Source organism: Manis pentadactyla, chromosome 7 (assembly GCF_030020395.1).
Source record: "Manis pentadactyla isolate mManPen7 chromosome 7, mManPen7.hap1, whole genome shotgun sequence".
NCBI lineage: Eukaryota > Metazoa > Chordata > Mammalia > Pholidota > Manidae > Manis > Manis pentadactyla.
In genome coordinates, this window is record NC_080025.1 from 114,112,793 (window position 1) to 114,131,942 (window position 19,150).

Below are 19,150 nucleotides of genomic sequence, written 5' to 3' on the forward strand. Positions count from 1 at the left end.
TCTTGTTTTCTATTCAGTAGATGGTCTGTTTTGTATCTCACCACTAAATTGGGAAATTCTCCACATCATTTATTTAATGAACTAATTACAAGTCTTCTGACTTTCATTTGGTCAATTACAATTTATGTTTGGTTACCTTAAGTTCCTAGACTGACACAGATTGTGTCACTTCTAGCAGCTACAAATGCCACTGAAAATAAAAATTTGGTGTCGTTCCAGTCAGTCAGCTCTCCCTTCTCCTTTTTAATTATTTATTTTATTTTTAAGGCTCAAACTTCTGTCATTATGAAGAGGGTTGTTCATTATTCCAAAAACTGCTAAGAATAAGACTGCTACCCAAGCAGAAGAGAATCTGTTTTAAGTGGTGAGATATTTGGGTTGTTTGTGGAAGAAAAAGGTGCCTCATAGTTTCTCTTCATTGGTAGAAGTGCTTTATTTTAGAATTTTCAGACCTAATCCTTGTTCACATTATTCTCAGAATCGAACGTAGTGACATTTATAAAAGGAGGAATGAATTCCACTTTGTTTCTTTATACCTAAATGCTTCAAAATTTGAACACTTCATGAAAACAGATTAAAAGAGTGTGTCTATTAACACTAATATACTTAGCTAAGTGGATTCAAGTCTGTAGAATGTTAAAACAAAAGATTAAGTGTTGAAAGAGTCATTCTAAATATTTATTTAGCCCCGTCTACCTGTATTACTGTAATTAGTGTTTCTCTGAAATACAAAGAAAGCAGAATTCAATTTGATTCAACAAGTATTTATTAAATTACTATTATGGCCAAGATACTGTGCAAAGTACTGCATGGAATACAAATATAGGAAATGTAGTCTAGAAAGGCTTGAATTTAGTTCTGTTTATCTCAGACAAAATTTATTGAGCAACTAGGTACCCTGCTAAGTATTGAAAAACACAACACATTTTCTGTGGGCAAAGGAACTTACTGCCTGTCAGGTTGGGGTTGATGAATTCTTGAAATTACATGCAAAATTGTGTATGTACGTGGCATATGTGTGTGTATATGTGTTTTATTTTTTCTGAGAATGGCACTATCTTCCAGATTCTCAAAAAGTTCAGTGCCCCCAAATGTTAAAATTCATCCAACAATGTAATACAAGGTAGACTCTCAAAGCTGTAAGAGAGATCCAAACAAAGGGCTTCTGCATCTGGTCCTTCAATTGCTTACATGGTGCTTGGGACTGGGCTATGTGCTGAAATGACTGTTAACAAAGTATTTTACAAGTAAAAGGAAGACAGGCTTCAAATCAGAAGGCATTTTTAAAAGTTAGTGCTAAACAGTGGGATATTAAATGGCATAGGTGAGAAGGGAATAGTGAGTAAATCCTGGAATAGGAGTGGTAGGCTTTTGGATCCCAGAAGGAAAATAACTCTGGATGGAGCCTTGAAGGACATGTAGGGCTTGGGTAATTGGAAACAGATGACACTGCTTGCCTAGTTTGCAGAGATGGCTTAAAGCTACAGAGGAGGGAGTGAGCAGGAAATGTTTTCCTGTTGCTTCTGGATGCATCCTGAACTGATGGAGTCCTGGATACAAATTCTTTGGAGGCTAGTTCTTCAACTCAGCTCCAGAAGTTGCCAAACCTGCCCCTTCTGGCTGGATCAGAAGGCAGAGATTTTGTGTGCACACATTTATTTATATAAATACATGATAGTGTCATATATATGTACATATTTTTAAAAGTACATGTATGTATATGAAATAAATATATATATATGTATGCATGTTATCATCCCTCACACAGCTCTTTTGATCATAGTTCATTAATGTATTAACAAAGAGCTTATCTTATTCTAAGTCTTTCATAGGAACTAAAGATGAAAAATAGTTTCCATTATCAAGGAACAAATGTCCATCAGGTGGAGGTGGAGAAGGGAAGTACTGTGAAAAGAAAAGCATAAATAAAGGCAGGGAGGTTGGTAACCTCATGCCCCTTCCAGAAAATGGCAAGTATTTCACTTGAACTGTTATTAGAAGAGGAGTCTGTCAAGGAATGAATTTGATGAAGTAAGACTTCATGGAAAACAATATATATTGTTTTCAGAAGCTTGGGTTTTAGATATCAGAAAGGCTTTAAAAGATTTTAAGCAGAGGAACAATGTAATTAGATTTAGATTTTAGTGTCTCCAGCAGCGACGTGGACAATAAATTTGCATAATATTATAATAGATTAAGTGGCAGAAGATGTCACCCAGCCAAGGAAATGTTAAGAAGTAAAATCAGTAAGAATTGGTCCTTTATTATAAGTGGGAAATGAAGGAAAGGGAGGAATCTAGGATAACTACCAGGCTTAAAGTTTGGGTGACCAAGTAGATGGCAGGGAGAAGATATAAGCTGAATTATGATCAAATTACTTGGGCCAGGTTGAGTGAGTAATCTGAGAAAGTAGTATATAGTAGTTGGCTTTATAAAATGAAACTTGAAAAGGACCCCTAGATTAGGGATTAGCAAATGAGAGCCAGCAGGCCCAGTCTGGCCCATTGCCTGATTTTATAAATCCTGTGAGTTAAGAACAGTTTTGCCCTATTCAGGTAGTTGAAGAAAAACATCAAAAGAACAATAATATGTTGTATTAGTTTTCTAGGACTGTTATTACAAGGTACCATAGACTGGGTAGTTAAACAACAGAAATATGTTATCTCACAGTTCTGGGGGCCAGAAGTCCAAGCTGTCTGCAAGGTATTGGTGGGGTTGGTTTATTCTGAGGCCTCTCTCCTCAGTTTGTGGATGGCTGTCTTTACCCCATGTCTTTATGTAGTCTTCCTTCTCAATGTCCTCTTCTTTTAAGGCGCCAGTCATAACGGATTAGGGCCCACCATAATGACCTCACTTTAATTTAATTACCTCTTTAAAGATTCTGTTTTCAAATGCAATCACGTTCTAGGGTACTAGGAATTAGAACTTCAACATATGAATCTTACAGAGACACAGTTCAGCCCATAACACATGTCATCACCTATGAAAGATGCATGAACTTCAGCTTCCAGTGTTTCATTAGAATATGGTCATGTTCATTTATTCCTATGTTGTCTGTAGCTGCTTCTGTGCTACGAGTTGGGTAGTTTTGACAGAGACTGTACAGCCTGCAAAGCCTAAATTATCTATTCTCTGGCCCCCTAGATTTGCTGTCCTCTACTCTAGGTAGAAGGTGAGTTGTCAGTTACCAGTTTAGGGCTGGTAATTAGTGATGAGATTACTAAGGAATAGTGAGTTGTGGAAAGGAAAGAGAGCAAAGCACCATCAAGACACAAACAGGGCAGAGAAGGAAGAGGAAAAGAAGCTACTGAGGTAATGGACACAGAGTGAGCAGAGCTATCAGAGAAAAAGAATTGTAGAACTATGCGTGCTGTATTTCACAAAGAAGGAGCAATGAACAGTGACAAGAAAACAAAGCTTCTAATGTCATCGAAGCCAGCATATCACATAGGAAGAGCTGGTAAAGTGAACTCCATAAAGAGGTAAAAAGAATAAGCATTAAAAAATGGTTTTTAGGTTTATTAATGATCTATTTGCTTTGGAAATTTTGATATATATACAATTAAATATATAATCATTTAATATATAAAGTATTTAATATATATTATATATGTTTAATGTATTTAATTTTATATTTATTTAATATATAAGTATTTAACTTAATATATATTTTATATATACTACTACAGTTTTGCATTTCATATAGCTTGCAGAATATTCCTCAGAAAATAATCACGTGTTTGTAGTATAAATATTTATATGCTGAAAACACTTCTTGTGCAATTGTCTCTAGAATAATATTTTATCCAGTGAGTAAAAAGAGATAAAAAGAACAATTTCAAATACATTCTAAAACAGTATCAGATACATACTTCAGAGTAAGCTTTATAGATATTTCTGCGTATATACATAAAATTTAACACAAAAATATCAAATTTCCATTTCACTTTATGCTGAAAAATCATTAGACTTTGTAATTTATTCCTTTAATGTAACTATCAAATCCTTAACTATTCTTTTTTAAAGCAAAAGACTTTCATAGAAAAAGTAGATCTTATAAACTTCCATATTTTGTACTATTTCATATTTTGTTCCTTGAATAAAGTTATTCAAAAGGAATGGCAACTGGGAACTTTGTTACAATGAAAAAGGACATTTGAATAGAAAAATGACCCATAATCATGAGCCAGTGGTCTCAAAAGTATGAATAGACAAAAAGAGATATACTCTTGCTATGTATTAATTAATGAGACCAGTGCAAGGGATATGCTATAAAGCATTACTTGCTATCAACAAGAAATGAACTCAGACATACAGAGTCAGAGCACAAAAGCATAAGTATATTGCCAAAGTACCAAAGGAACTGTCACTAAAATTTAATACAATAAAGATAAATGTACAATGTACTATAGAGAATGACTTGTTTATAGTGCAACTTTATTCCATTAAATTCCTTTATGCTCCTTTTTTTTGCTCTTGAAAAGTATTTTCCTCTGTTGTTATCACTTTTATCATTTGGTTATTATCTATAAATCTGTATTTTTTTAAAGAGTTTCAATCCTTTCTACATTTCTTGGCACATTATTTACATTATTTTCTATCCAAAGTTATTTGTTTCCTAGCATTTTGCTTCTTAGGAAAGAAAAAAACACTTAAAGGAAAAGATGGAAAATATTCCTAAGAACATGTCCATTCATATAAGTGCTTTCATGCACATTCTAACATTTGTACTGTGTTTGGCTTCTAATTACTTTTCATTTCATGAGCAATGGAACTGAGTGTGCTGCATTTGAGAAAAGTATTTCCATTTGAAAGAACCAATGCTCTATTTAGAAATGACTCTTGCATACTGAAGTACTGGAAATAGATTTTTTAATTAGATTATTTTAGTAAATAACTGTACATGATAATGTGTTTGGTGTTTGTAGCTAACATAAGGGCATAATTATAATTGCCAAGATAAATACATCATCAGCCACATTCTTCTTGTACTTAATGACTTCATAGAAAAACACTTTATTTCAAAGCAGAATCTGGATTTCTTGAATATTTTGAAGATAAATTTCATACTTAGTATCTTGACACTATACCTTAAGAACAGCTTTAGGATCAATCTTTGAAAATGTGTTCTCAAAGAAGACTATTTCTTAGAAATGAGATCATTATCTCTTTGGTCCAAGACAACTGTGTTAAATGTATACTACAATGATACAACTTTTTTTTTTTTTTTTAATAATTATTTTTTATTGAAGGGTAGTTGACGCACAGTATTACATTACATGAGTTTCAAGTGTACAACACAGTGGTAGAACATTTATATACATAATTCTAGGTTCCAGCTATCACCCTACCAAGCTGTTACAATATCTTGACTATATTCCTTATGCTATACATTACATCCTGGTTACTTATTTATTTTACCATTGGAAGTCTGTCCTTTTTTTTTTTTTTTTTTTTTTTGTGAGGGCATCTCTCATATTTATTGATCAAATGGTTGTTAACGACAATAAAATTCTGTATAGGGGAGTCAATGCTCAATGCACAATCATTAATCCACCCCAAGCCTAATTTTCGTCAGTCTCCAATCTTCTGAGGAATAACAAACAAGTTCTTACATGTAGAACAAATTCTTACATAATGAATAAGTTACATAGTGAACAGTACAAGGGCAGTCATCACAGAAACTTTCAGTTTTGCTCATGCATTATGAACTCTAAACAGTCAGATCAAATATGAATACTCATTTGGTTTTTATACTTGATTTATATGTGGATGCCACATTTCTCTCTTTATTATTATTATTTTTAATAAAATGCTGAAGTGGTAGGTAGATACAAGATAAAGGTAGAAAACATAGTTTAGTGTTGTAAGAGAGCAAATGTAGATGATCAGGTGTGTGCCTGTAGACTATGTGTTAATCCAAGCTAGAAACGGGCAATAAAACATCCACGTATGCAGAAGATTTCTTTCAGAACAGGGGGGGTGAGGTTCTAAGCCTCACCTCTGTTGATCCCCAATTTCTCACCTGATGGCCCCCCTGTGACTGTGCCTGTCTTAGGTTGTTCCTCCCTTGAGGAATCTTACCCGTCTCTGGCTAACCAGTCATCTTCCGGGGCCATACAGGGAAATGTGAAGTTGGTAAGTGAGAGGGAAGCCTTATTGTTTGAAAAGGGTTGCTTTTTACTTCTTTGCATATTTATGCCCTGTGGCTTCTATGCCCAGCATTTGTCTTGAGGTATCTTTACCACTTGGAAGAATTATGATACTCGGTAAATTTGATATGAGGCATGAATTCTATTTAAGGGTTGTAATTAGGAAGGAAGAAGAAAAGCTATAGAAGTAGCAGACAGAAGAAAACATGGGAAGATTGATTATTTCTTTGACATATCTTCTTGTAGAGTAACTTCAGCATATATAGGTTTTAAGCTACTACTTAAATTGCGCACACACATTAACATAATAGGAGTATAGTTACATAAGCAAAGCATATCTGTAATTACCAGCCATCTCCAGTGAAACCAAGAAAACCAGTTAGGCACCTTAGGCATTTGTGAAAACTTATCTATGATATGGTGGATATTGTCCAACTGAACTTGAACAGTCTGAGAGAAATCAGACCAATTAAAACAACCCATTCCTGGGACTGTTCACATGCCATATGTTCTTTTAACAGTAAATAGTCTGTAGTTGTAAGACTTTGGAGCACTACAATTTGCACTTCTCCAAATTCTTGGTTGAGTTCCAACAGTATAGATCCAGTCAAATTTGTTGTTTTACTGTATGCACAGGCCAGCTTAGATATCTCCTTCCTCATTCCCATGGCAAGTCCAGGAACTGGTGGGATGTATGCATCTACAGCTGTAGCAGTGCGTGGATCTTTGTTGGGGTTTTTTGATGATCATCTTCTGGCATGAGTCTTCCAGAGAGTGCAGATGTTGGAAGTTCTTTTTCATATCGTATCTTAGTTCATTTTCGGGGTAGCCCAATTAGGCTTTGATCCTCTGTATAAACACAAACAGACCCTTTGCCTACACTTTTATATGCCCTTTATAACCTGTGTAGAACTCGTTGGAGGTTACCACACAGGAACTGCCCTTTTTTTTTTTTTTTTGCTTTGTTTTTGGTATCACTAATCTACACTTACATGACGAATATTATGTTTACTAGGCTCTCCCCTATACCAGGTCTCCCCTATAAACCCCTTTACAGTCACTGTCCATCAGCATAGCAAAATGTTGTAGAATCACTACTTGCCTTCTCTGTGTTGTACAGCCCTCCCTTTTCTCCTACCCCCCCATGCATGTTAATCTTAATACCCCCCTACTTCTCCCCCCCTTATCCCTCCCTACCCACCCATCCTCCCCAGTCCCTTTCCCTTTGGTACCTGTTAGTCCATTCTTGAGTTCTGTGATTCTGCTGCTGTTTTGTTCCTTCAGTTTTTCCTTTGTTCTTATATTCCACAGATAAGTGAAATCATTTGGTATTTCTCTTTCTCTGCTTGGCTTGTTTCACTGAGCATAATACCCTCCAGCTCCATCCATGTTGCTGCAAATGATTGGATTTGCCCTCTTCTTATGGCTGAGTAGTATTCCATTGTGTATATGTACCACCTCTTCTTTATCCATTCATCTATTGATGGACATTTAGGTTGCTTCCAATTCTTGGCTATTGTAAATAGTGCTGCAATAAACATAGGGGTGCATCTGTCTTTCTCAAACTTGATTGCTGCGTTCTTAGGGTAAATTCCTAGGAGTGGAATTCCTGGGTCAAATGGTAGGTCTGTTTTGAGCATTTTGATGTACCTCCATACTGCTTTCCACAATGGTTGAACTAACTTACATTCCCACCAGCAGTGTAGGAGGGTTCCCCTTTCTCCACAGCCTCGCCAACATTTGTTGTTGTTTGTCTTTTGGATGGCAGCCATCCTTACTGGTGTGAGGTGATACCTCATTGTAGTTTTAATTTGCATTTCTCTGATAATTAGCGATGTGGAGCATCTTTTCATGTGTCTGTTGGCCATCTGTATTTCTTTTTTGGAGAACTTTCTGTTCAGTTCCTCTGCCCATTTTTTAATTGGGTTATTTGTTTTTTGTTTGTTGAGGCGTGTGAGCTCCTTATATATTCTGGACGTCAAGCCTTTATCGGATGTGTCATTTTCAAATATATTCTCCCATACTGTAGGGATCCTTCTTGCTCTATTGATGGTGTCTTTTGCTGTACAGAAGCTTTTCAGCTTAATATAGTCCCACTTACTCATTTTTGCTGTTGTTTTCCTTGCCCGGGGAGATATGTTCAAGAAGAGGTCACTCATGTTTATATCTAAGAGGTTTTTGCCTATGTTTTCTTCCAAGAGTTTAATGATTTCATGGCTTACATTCAGGTCTTTGATCCATTTTGAGTTTACTTTTGTATATGGGGTTAGACAATGGTCCAGTTTCATTCTCCTACATGTAGCTGTCCAGTTTTGCCAGCACCACCTGTTGAAGAGACTGTCATTTCGCCATTGTATGTCCATGGCTCCTTTATCAAATATTAATTGACCATATATGTCTGGGTTAATGTCTGGATTCTCTAGTCTGTTCCATTGGTCTGTGGCTCTGCTCTTGTGCCAGTACCAAATTGTCTTGATTACTATGGCTTTATAGTAGAGCTTGAAGTTGGGGAGTGAGATCCCCCCTACTTTATTCTTCTTTCTCAGGATTGCTTTGGCTATTCGGGGTCTTTGGTGTTTCCATATGAATTTTTGAATTATTTGTTCCAGTTCATTGAAGAATGTTGCTGGTAGTTTCATAGGGATTGCATCAAATCTGTATATTGCTTTGGGCAGGATGGCCATTTTAACGATATTAATTCTTCCTAGCCACGAGCATGGGATGAGTTTCCATCTGTTAGTGTCCCCTTTAATTTCTCTTAAGAGTGACTTGTAGTTTTCAGAGTATAAGTCTTTCACTTCTTTGGTTAGGTTTATTCCTGGGTATTTTATTTTTTTGGATGCAATTGTGAATGGAGTTGTTTTCCTGATTTCTCTTTCTGTTGGTTCATTGTTGGTATATAGGAAAGCCACAGATTTCTGTGTGTTGATTTTGTATCCTGCAACTTTGCTGTATTCCGATATCAGTTCTAGTAGTTCTGGGGTGGAGTCTTTAGGGTTTTTTATGTACAGTATCATGTCATCTGCAAATAGTAACAGTTTAACTTCTTCTTTACCAATCTGGATTCCTTGTATTTCTTTATTTTGTCTGATTGCTGTGGCTAGGACCTCCAGTACTATGTTAAATAACAGTGGAGAGAGTGGGCATCCCTGTCTAGTTCCCGATCTCAGCAGAAATGCTTTCAGCTTCTCGCTGTTCAATATAATGTTGGCTGTGGGTTTTTCATAGATGGCCTTTATTATGTTGAGGTACTTGCCCTCTATTCCCATTTTGCTGAGAGTTTTTAACATGAATGGATGTTGAACTTTGTCAAATGCTTTTTCAGCATCTATGGAGATGATCATGTGGTTTTTGTGTTTCTTTTTGTTGATGTGGTGGATGATGTTGATGGACTTTCGAATGTTGTACCATCCTTGCATCCCTGGGATGAATCCCACTTGGTCATGGTGTATGATCCTTTTGATGTATTTTTGAATTCGGTTTGCTAATATTTTGTTGAGTATTTTTGCATCTACGTTCATCAGGGATATTGGTCTGTAGTTTTCTTTTTTGGTGGGGTCTTTGCCTGGTTTTGGTATTAGGGTGATGTTAGCTTCATAGAATGAGTTTGGGAGTATCCCCTCCTCCTCTATTTTTTGGAAAACTTTAAGGAGAATGGGTATTATGTCTTCCCTGTATGTCTGATAAAATTCCGAGGTAAATCCATCTGGCCCGGGGGTTTTGTTCTTTGGTAGTTTTTTGATTACCGCTTCAATTTCGTTGCTGGTAATTGGTCTGTTTAGATTTTCTGTTTCTTCCTGGGTCAATCTTTGAAGGTTGTATTTTTCTAGGAAGTTGTCCATTTCTTCTAGGTTTCCCAGCTTGTTAGCATATAGGTTTTCATAGTATTCTCCAATAATTCTTTGCATTTCCGTGGGGTCCGTCGTGATTTCTCCTTTCTCGTTTCTGATACTGTTGATTTGTGTTGACTCTCTTTTCTTTTTAATAAGTCTGGCTAGAGGCTTATCTATTTTGTTTATTTTCTCAAAGAACCAGCTCTTGGTTTCATTGATTTTTGCTATTGTTTTATTCTTCTCAATTTTATTTATTTCTTCTCTGATCTTTATTATGTCCCTCCTTCTGCTGACCTTAGGCCTCATCTGTTCTTCTTTTTCCAATTTCGATAATTGTGACATTCATTTGGGATTGCTCTTCCTTTTTTAAATATGCTTGGATTGCTATATACTTTCCTCTTAAGACTGCTTTTGCTGTGTCCCACAGAAGTTGGGGCTTAGTGTTGTTGTTGTCATTTGTTTCCATATATTGCTGGATCTCCATTTTGATTTGGTCATTGATCCATTGATTATTTAGGAGCGTGTTGTTAAGCCTCCATGTGTTTGTGAGCCTCTTTGCTTTCTTTGTACAGTTTATTTCTAGTTTTATGCCTTTGTGGTCTGAAAAGTTGGTTGGTAGGATTTCAATCTTTTGGAATTTTCTGAGGCTCTTTTTGTGGCCTAGTATGTGGTCTATTCTGGAGAATGTTCCATGTGCACTTGAGAAGAATGTATATCCCACTGCTTTTGGATGTAGAGTTCTATAGATGTCTATTAGGTCCATCTGCTCTACTATGTTGTTCAGTGCTTCCGTGTCCTTACTTATTTTCTGCCCAGTGGATCTATCCTTTGGGGTGAGTGGTGTGTTGAAGTCTCCTAGAATGAATGCATTGCAGTCTATATCCCCCTTTAGTTCTGTTAGTATTTGTTTCACATATGCTGGTGCTCCTGTGTTGTGTGCATATATATTTAGAATGGTTATATCCTCTTGTTTGACTGAGCCCTTTATCATTATGTAGTGTCCTTCTTTATCTCTTGTTAACTTTCTTTGTTTTGAAGTCTATTTTGTCTGATATTAGTACTGCAACCCCTGCTTTCTTCTCACTGTTGTTTGCTTGAAATATGTTTTTCCATCCCTTGACTTTTAGTCTGTACATGTCTTTGGGTTTGAGGTGAGTTTCTTTTAAGCAGCATATAGATGGGTCTTGCTTTTTTATCCATTCTGTTACTCTGTGTCTTTTGATTGGTGCATTCAACCCATTAACATTTAGGGTGACTATTGAAAGATATGTACTTATTGCCATTGCAGGCCTTAAGTTCGTGGTTACCAAAGGTTCAAGGTTAGCCTCTTTAGTATCTTACTGCCTAACTTAGGTCACTTATTGAGCTTTTATATTCACACTCTGGAGATTCTTTTCTTCTCTCCCTTCTTGTTCCTCCTCCTCGATTCTTCATATGTTGAGTGTTTTGTGCTGTGCTCTTTCTAGGAGTGCTCCCATCTAGAGCAGTCCCTGTAAGATGTTCTGTAGAGGTGGTTTGTGGGAAGCAAATTCCCTCAGCTTTTGTTTGTCTGGGAATTGTTTAATCCCACCATCATATTTGAATGATAGTCGTGCTGGATACAGTATCCTTGGTTCAAGGCCCTTCTGTTTCATTGTATTAAATATATCATGCCATTCTCTTCTGGCCTGTAGGGTTTCTGTTGAGAAATCTGACGTTAGCCTGATGGGTTTCCCTTTATAGGTGACCTTTTTCTCTCTAGCTGCCTTTAACACTCTTTCCTTGTCCTTGATCTTTGCCATTTTAATTATTATGTGTCTTGGTGTTGCCCTTCTTGGATCCTTTCTGTTGGGGGTTCTGTGTATTTCCGCGGTCTGTTCGATTACTTCCTCCCCCAGTGTGGGGAAGTTTTCAGCAATTATTTCTTCTAAGATACTTTCCATCTCTTTTCCTCTCTCTTCTTCTTCTGGGACCCCTATAATACGGATATTGTTCCTTTTGGATTGGTCACACAGTTCTCTTAACATTGTTTCATTCCTGGAGATCCTTTTGTCTCTCTCTATGTCAGCTTCTATGCGTTCCTGTTCTCTGATTTCAATTCCATCAATGGCCTCTTGCATTCTATCCATTCTGCTTATAAACCCTTCCAGAGTTTGTTTCATTTCTGCGATCTCCTTTCTGGCATCTGTGATCTCCTTCCGGACTTCATCCCATTTCTCTTGCGTATTTCTCTGCATCTCTGTCAGCATGTTTATGATTCTTATTTTGAATTCTTTTTCAGGGAGACTGGTTAGGTCTGTCTCCTTCTCTGGTGTTGTCTCTGTGATCTTTGTCTGCCTGTAGCTTTGCCTTTTCATGGTGATAGGAATAGTCTGCAGAACTGGGACGAGTGACGGCTGGAAGGACTTCCTTTTTTGTTGGTTTGTGGCCCTCCTCTCCTGGGAGAGCAGCGACCTCTAGTGGCTTGTGCTGCACAGCTGCGCGCAGACAGGGTTTCTGCTTCCTGCCCGGCTGCTATTGAGTTAATCTCCGCTGTTGCTGTGGGCGTGGCCTGGCTCAGGCAGCTACTCCAAAATGGTGGAGTCGCGTTGGAGCAGGAGCTGCTGGGAGGCTATTTATCTCTGTAAGGGGCCTCCCTGCTCCCTGCAGCCCATGGGTTAGGGTGCCCAGAGATCCCGGATTCCCTACCTCTGGATTAAGTGACCCGCCCTGCCCCTTTAAGACTTCCAAAAAGCACCCGCCAAAACAAAACAACGCCCACCAAAAAAAAAAAAGAAAAAAAAATTTTTTAATTAAAAAAAAAAAAAAAAAAAAAGGTGGTCGTTCGTTTTTCTTTATTCTCCGGTGCCAGCCTCAGGCCTCTGCTCACCAGTCTTTCTGCCCTGTTTCCCTAGTATTGGGGTCCCTATCCCTTTAAGACTTCCAAAAAGCGCTCGCCAAAACAAAACAGCAAAAAAGCAAAAAAAAAAATGTTCACGCGCTTTTCTTATGTCCTCTGTCGCCCAGCCTCCAGTGCCTGCTTACTGTTCTTGCTGCCCTGTTTTCCTAGTATCGAGCGCCCTGCACTCTGGCCCGGATGTCTGGGGCTGGGTGTTCGGCAGCCCTGGGCTCCGTCTCCCTCCCGCTCTGCCTGCTCTTCTCCCGCCGGGAGCTGGGGGGATGGGCGCTCGGCTCCCGCGGGGCCGGGGCTTGTATCTTACCCCCTTCACGAGGCGCTGGGTTCTCTCAGGTGCGGATGTGGTCTGGATATTGTCCTGTGTCCTCTGGTCTTTATTCTAGGAAGGGTTGTCTTTGTTATATTTTCATAGATATATGTTGTTTTGGGAGGAGATTTCTGCTGCTCTACTCACGCCACCATCTTCCGCCCCTCCTCTGATACAACTTTTAATTGCACTTCATTTTCAGGGGAAAAAAAAATACTACTGGATGTATAAGGCAAAAAAAAAAATATGTGTTTAAAGTATTCTTAATACTATTCCCCTACTCATTTGATTATTTACATGTTTTGATTTTTAAAATCCTATGCTTTGCTGTTTTTAGAATGTTAGTATGTATACTGATACTTTGGGTAAAATTGCAATATTTCCAGAATCTCTTGCCTGGTTTTAGCTATCTCCATATCAGTAAGTGTTTCCAAGGGATGGAGAGTAGTAGTCCATCTCCATATCAATAGGTGATTACAAGGGGGGTGGAGAGTGAGCATGCACCTGGACCAGAGAGGTTTGGGGGGGCCTTTTGCAGCCGGATTGTGAGAGACACAGGCAGGCAGGAGTAGACGACCGCTTGTAAGCAATAAACAGATTTCTCCCACTTTATTTTTCCCTTTCACTGATTTCAGTTTCAAAGGTTTATTTCCTCCAGGCTGGGAACCCATTTTCCCCCCTGAGTTACACTAGCATATGCTAAAATCCTCAAAAGGAGAGCAAACATTTTATAAGAATATAGTAATTCTTCATCCAACCAAATGTATATACTTGGTGCTCAGCTCAGAAAGCACTTATGCCTAGTCGATGCTGAATTCCCATCTTCATTTTGGGACCTACTGGTTGCTATCTTATATTCCTAACTCATTAGGTAGAGGAAGGAATTTAAGCCTACCTTTTCTCAAAATACGGATAGGAAAACAACTGCACAGTCTTCAGTCTGATTTCCAGTTAAGAGTTAAGTCCAAAAATATTGGAGGATGAGCAAGCAGTCCTCCATTTTAGCAAGTATCTTTGCAATTTGCCAAAGTATCCCAGAAGTAAAATTGATCAATTTCTACATTTATCACTCATTTTTTCCCCCTGTTTTTGTTAATAAATCATGAACCATCTAGAATTTGACCAAATCTTTTGAGCTGCAAATTTTTGGCTTATTTGTTTTCGTGCTTGCTCTCCAACCATACCCCACCCCTCAACACTCTACACACACATATTATACTTAGACTGCTGAGCAGCCAAGCAGAAAAAAGTTTCTGGTCTCAGAAACCTGTTTCCTAAGGTTAGACAATATTTTCAACTTTCATAACGATGTTTTCTTTCAGCGCTTTTTGATGAAAATACCATATGTCTGCATGGCTCACATAATAGAAAATGTAATCATATACATCTGGGCAAGGTGAAGAATGCCAAGGCTGACTCAGGAGTCTAATTATCTTACCTTAATTTTTTACTTTGTCCAGGAAAAAATGTTAAAACTTAAAATAATAGGTTCTAGAAGTACTAAAATGGCTCTATTAAGTAGAATCTGGACTTGTAATTTTAGAACTTATAGTTTTTTAAAAGCTACCAATTAAGCTGCTAAAGTTTGGAGGGTTTTTTGCTTCTATATAAAATCCCCCATAATTCAATTTTCATTTGAGCAGTCAAGAAATACATGCACAGGACCTGGGTGAATTAGTAGCTCTGCCAATTTTGTTTTTCTTTTTCCCAATTACCGACTCCACCCTTTTCATCTGCCCTAACCCTATATTTTGGCCTGTTCTCCAAGTCTTTTTGCTGTTGATAATCTTTTCATTTTCTATGTAATTATATGTCAGCTGGTTCTCCTACAATTCCAAATGCATTGTCACAAAATGCTAAATATAAAGGATTTGATAGTTTGTGAAAAAACTTTTCCTAAGTAAATTCAGTTATCGTCATCTAGTAAAATCAAGTTTTTGTCTATATTGGCTACTGGATCACAGGATAATGGCTAGACAGACTTCGAAGGTGCATTTAGATGGTACAAACAAAATTAATAATGGCATATCTGGCTGATGGTGGTGATAAAGGTATCTCAGTGGGCAGTCACCCACAGGTGTCAGCTGAAAGTGGAATCTTTAGGGTTGTTATGGAAAAAGAAAACAACAATGATTTCAAATATGAGCCCCCAAAAGAAGGGGTTGACTTGTAATTGGGCTGCTTCTTTTGTGGACATTACCATAGATAAGCAGTAGCAGGGATCTCTATTATTTTAAGATAGTTTTGCAGCAATATTTGAACATTACGAGACATTTTGGATTGTCCAACTGGTATATGATAATACCATACTGTAACTTAAATTTCTTAAAAAATTATATTCTGTTTCCAAAATGGTACAAATTGATAGTTTATGTTGTTTCATACTTTGACCATAATAGTTCTAGAGGAGAACCAGTGCAAATTTCAAGAGAAGAAATTAAGACCTAAATGAGCTTAAAGTCACTCATTACACTTTTTGTTGTTTTGTTACCTATCAAGTGTCAGGTACTATGCTATGTATTGTGACTTGAAAGAAATGATTAAGACACAGTCTTTGATCTCAAATAGCTGAAAGTCTTGTGAGGTAAAGGACTCTTTACCTCCTATAATGCATGATGGAGAAGAGGTTTAGACAGTATACCGTGTCAATGCTGAGGAAAACTGGCTAGTCTTGCCTGGACATATAGAAAGGCTTCATTTAATTATCTGCCTCCATATATGAAATTCTGCAATTTAAGTTAAAATGTTTTGCAAAGCAACCACTCATGCCACTAGAAGTTTGGAAAAGTTTTAACAACACCAGACAAAACAAGAAATCTGAATACATAAAACTTCAAATTCATTTTGTTTGAGCTAAAACATTAATCAAAAAATTTTTACATAGGAATGATGTGAATTTTCCATTTTTTCTTTCATCTTCCCATTTCCCATCTTCTTTCCCTTTTAATTTTCTCTAGCCCTGTCCAGGCTCCTGTTCCACAATTCCCTTATACATGGTCTCAATGTCTCCAACTAAAGGAAAGGACAAGACTCTCCAAGGAGGAAATGGACAACAATGTTATATTTGGGGGTTAAGAGGCTGCCTGAAAAGGAGGCTTTGCAGAAGACCATGAAAGGCTCTGTGTACTAGCTGTGGGGGTGTGAAATATGATTGTAACAACATAGAAATAGAAGAATGATTTCATTAGTGCACAAGAGAAATAATAATGATCTGGAGGACTGTTACAGAGGGATTTCACTATCACCTTTTGGCATAAGAGGCTATATTAGTTTGCTGGGGCTGCAATAACTCTCTCAAAGTTATAGAGGCTGGAAGTCTAAAATCAAGTTGTTGGCAGGGTCAGTTCCTTCTGAGAGCTGTGAGGGAAAGATGACCAGGCCTCTGTCCTTGACTTGTAGATGACTGTTTTTATGTTTACATAGTTCTCCCTGTATGTCTGTATCCAAATATCCCCTTATTATAAGGATACCCATCATATTGGATGAGGGTCCACCCTCATGACTTTGTTTTTTAACTTGATTACCTCTATAAAGACCTTATCTCTAATAACATCATATTTGAAGGTTGTGGGGTCTTAGGACTTCAACATATGAATTTTGAAAGGGTATAATTCAATCTCTAACAGAGGCCAATGGACAAGTATTAAATTATTGGAAATCACATAGTTTATCAGGATTAAAATCTACATCTGTTAGCTCCTAGTCCAGGACTCTGTCTGCTGTTTTGGAAGTAGTGCTAGAAAGCATGCTATTACCAGCCAGAATTGTGGTTTCAATAAGGCAGCTTCTAAAGTGCTGATATTTCCCAAAAAGAAATCAGCTTTTAGCAAAGGGATTGACTACTGTCCTGAGAAATGCTTAAGTTGGAGTACTGTTTTTAGCAACTGAATTGATTTTCTAATAGAATCTGGAAAGCAGAGTTACTCCTGCTGAGGTAAATGTCGTGCAGTAGTTTCGAGTGCTGTACCCAAGCCCTCAGTCATGCAGTATTACTCAGCACTAGCTAGTGACACTTTCAACAAATCCCAGGACACAGTTTGTCAAAAACTTAGATGCGATAGTTTGTTTTCACTGGTTAAAACCCCATTTTTCTTTTATGTGCAATAAGAAGATAGCTTTTTTTTAAATGTTTTCATAATGATGTTATAATGCTTAAATCATAGTATCCAAAACAAACCAAGGCAAGGGCAAAGTGGAAATAATATGGTACCTAAACTTGTAGACAAATCTCAAATTTGCTTTCCCTGATGCCATTGTTAGCTCATATGATGGTGAATATAGGATTTCTATGGGTGTTGTTCAGATGCTATAAACCATTCAACAGATAGTTACAACCACAGATAATTCAAATTATTCATTATACTAATTCATTGCACCATCAAATAGAAATTTGCTTAGCAGTACTAAAAAGACTTCATTACTTGAAGAAGTAGAACAGTTTTATTAGTTGTCAGAATTGTTATGCCAAGGCCATGTATCCTTTTTTTTTTAGGTAAGAGAAAGTGAATAACATTTCTTAATAAGCATGAGACTACACAGAGATGTCCCTCAAGGGTTTTGGAAACAAATAAAATGAACTTGCCCATGGAGAAGTAAATTGTAAAAGCAACAACTAATGGATCAGAGAAGAGGTAAGCAGAGTCAGGCTTAAATCTAGTCCAGTTATACACACATGTGCACACATACACACACACACACACATTCAAACAGTCTATGTCCATCAGGAAGGCAGTAGTTGGTCCTCATAGAAATAAAAAAGAGTCATACAGGTAGATTTAGTAGTGTCTATTCAGGTGCTATGTTGGGTAGAGAAATACTTAGCCCTCAGCTATCAGGTATTTCCAATCAATGTGGCAGGGATATTCCTCCAGTGGAGATGATGAAGGTAGTGACAGTTTTTGGAGTTTACTGACTTCTGGTGCCATTGGTAAACCCCTTACTTTGTAAGAAGGGTGTGTTAAGCCACCTTACAATGAGGCAATTCCATATTTAATTCATTCAAGTCCTCTTATTCAGATTCTACTCTGAAATAACTTCCTGATTTTGAGTTAGTTACCTGTGTAGTTTGACCATGGAGAGAGAATATAATATTAGAATAAAATGGTATATTCTTGCCCCATGTGATTGCTCAAGTTTAGCTGTAAACTAATACATTGACATTCTGGCATCTGTCCCTCAGACTTTTATGCATGTTTATTATCCTAAGGAATTTTTTAAGGCTATATTTAGGTAATGTTATTGCATTCTAAGAGAATGGGTGACTTAATCTGGACTTCCTATGGTTCTGTCTTGCTCCAGGAGACCTTCCTTTATATAACACCACTATCACTTCCTTCTCTTTTCCTATTTGTTTCTTCATGGAGCAGTAAGATGATGATCTCACCAGTATGTTTATGTGAAGTTTTTCTTTTGCTCTATTCTAAAGCAAGACAAACACATCTAATTGGCCTTAAGTCAACCATATACATGATCTAAGTCAAAAATTATTCTCTTTAAAACATATACACACAAACTGTTACTTTAAGAACTTAAGATTTCACTCTATTAACAATGAATCAGTTTCATCATAGAACTAATATTGTACCCTATGAGAAATACAATTTGCATTCCATTAGTTCATATTCGTAAAATGCTTCAAATTGAAATGTTTTGAGTGTTAAGTATTTTAGCCTCCTGAAGGCTTATTATTTATCATTAATGCTTCATCAAGAGATGACTATTTTTTACAACCTAGTTTTAGAATTCCATCAATAAGTTCAAATCTTCACAATAGGTCCTTGAACCTCCATTCTCAATAATAAGTAACATTTATCTCTTTGTTTTCTACACATTAATGGTATTAGAGTCTCCTATAGAGACATTAGATTAGGAATTATAAAACCAATGTGGCATGCAGTCATTGTCCTGATATTTTCAAACCATCAACAAAGAATGGAAAAAGGGGCAGCTGGGCCCTGACCTACCATGTGGGACCATATTATGC

The 19,150-nt window shown here is 37.2% G+C and overlaps 1 long non-coding RNA gene across 1 annotated transcript in view; it reads left to right on the plus strand.

The window, feature by feature from the left end:
- The first annotated feature begins 17,345 nt into the window (after positions 1-17,345).
- The window catches only part of LOC118935340 (uncharacterized), a 130,972-nt gene continuing 129,167 nt past the window's right edge, over positions 17,346-19,150 (plus strand). Inside the window, exon 1 of the long non-coding RNA XR_008998533.1 lies at positions 17,346-17,798. This is a non-coding gene — a long non-coding RNA (uncharacterized LOC118935340). The remainder of the gene's footprint in view (positions 17,799-19,150) is intronic.